Source organism: Echinops telfairi, unplaced genomic scaffold (genome assembly GCF_000313985.2).
Source record: "Echinops telfairi isolate 266 unplaced genomic scaffold, ASM31398v2 ScPeMD7_7478;HRSCAF=8516, whole genome shotgun sequence".
Classification (NCBI taxonomy): Eukaryota; Metazoa; Chordata; class Mammalia; order Afrosoricida; family Tenrecidae; genus Echinops; species Echinops telfairi.
Window position 1 is genome coordinate 18,897 of NW_022111382.1, and position 1,906 is coordinate 20,802.

Here is a 1,906-nt window from a genome sequence, read left to right on the forward strand (position 1 = left end):
TATTAATCTCCAATAAAATAGACTTCAAGGCAAATAACATAATGAGAGGAAAAGAACAGGCACTACAGAATGATTAAAGGTACAACAGACCAGTAGAATACAACCATAATTAACATATACTAACCCAGTGAGAGAGATATGCCTAATACATCAGCCAAATCTTCACAACATTGAAGAAAGAAATCAACAATTGTAGACTTCAATACTCCATTCTCAAGATAAGTTAGACCATCAGGAAAGAAGCTCAGTAAAGAAATAGAAGAACTGTTCAATCAACCAGTTCACTCATCTAGATATACAGATAGCACCTCACCTGGCAACAACAAAGTATACATTTTTCTCCAGAACACTTAATACATAGCCTAAAATACATTGCATGCAAGGCCACAAAGTAAGCCTTACCTAATGCTAATACATTGAGATACTATCATTCATTTTCTCAGACCACAATTTTATAAAACCAAAAATCAACAATAGAAGGAACAAGAATATAAAGACAAACACATAGAGCCTGAATAACACACTATTGAAAAAAAACTGAGTAACAGACCAAATAAGGGATGAAATTAAGAAATTCTGTGAAACAAACAAGGACAATAGCACAAAATACTCAAAGCTTTAGGAAACAGAAAAAGAAGTTATAAAGGGGTAATTTAGAGCAATCAGTGGTTCAGACCCTGCTTCCCCGAAAGTAAGACATCCGCCGAAATAAGACCTACTTAGTTTTGCCTCTAACTGAAATATGAGCGCACCCCGCCCCCAAATAAGACCTCCCTGAAAATAAGCCCCCCTGAAGCTACCATAACTCTGGACTCGGACCGTAGTGGCGGACGCCACCACACAGCTCGCTGTTGGCTATAGCACAGCCGAAGCAGACAGGAGGTGCGAGGTCTCTTTCAGTAAAACAATAAACAATAAATGTGTACCGTATTGTTCTTCATGGAAAAATAAGACATCCCTGAAAATAAGACCTAGCGCATCTTTGGGAGCAAAAGTTAAGAGAAGACACTGTCTTATTTTTGGGGAAACAGGGTACAATTTTGCAAGACCAAAAACTTCTTCATCGCAGATTACTTTTTTCAACAACATAAACTCAGATCCACAATCAATGCTCTTGGAAACGGTAATCAAGAGAGCAAAATATCCTTCATTCACATTGGGCAAATCTGCTGCGCCAAGACCTCTATAGAGTGTTGAAAAGCAAGGATGTTATTTTGATGACTAAGGTGTGCCTGACATAAGCCATGGCTTTTTCAATTGCCTCAGATGCATGTGAAAGTTGATCATTGAATAATGAAGACCAAAGAAGAATAGATGTGGTGCTGAAGAAGGATACAGAAAGTACCATGGATTGCTAAAAGGACAACCAAATCTGTCTTGGGCGAAGTCCTTCCAGGGTGCTCCTTCGAGGCAAGGACAGTGAAACTGCATCTCACATGCTTTGGCCATATTATCAGGCAAGACCAGTCCCAGGAGAAGTACATCATTGTTGGTAAAGTGGGGGGGGTGGGCAGTGAAAGTGATGGCTTGACACAGGATGGATTGACACAGTGGCTGCAACAATGGTCTCAGGCATAAAAACAATTGTGAAGATGGCACAAGACTGGGTAGAGTGTTGCTCTGTTGTAAATAAAGCAGCTTCTCATTGGGACCGACTTGATGGCACCTAACAGTATCAATAGCAGCTTTCATCATAGACTGCCAGAAGAGTAAACAAATCTGTCTTGGGGTAAGTATAGCCAAAATGCTCCTTGAAGACAAAAGGGGTGGACTTCACCTCCCTTACTTGGGACATATTTTTAGGAGGGACTAAGTAAATGGTCAGCTCAAAATAGGAAGACCCATTGATGAGATGGATCGTGACAATAGCTACAACATTGGTAAATCTTGGCTCATCAGGTAGAGC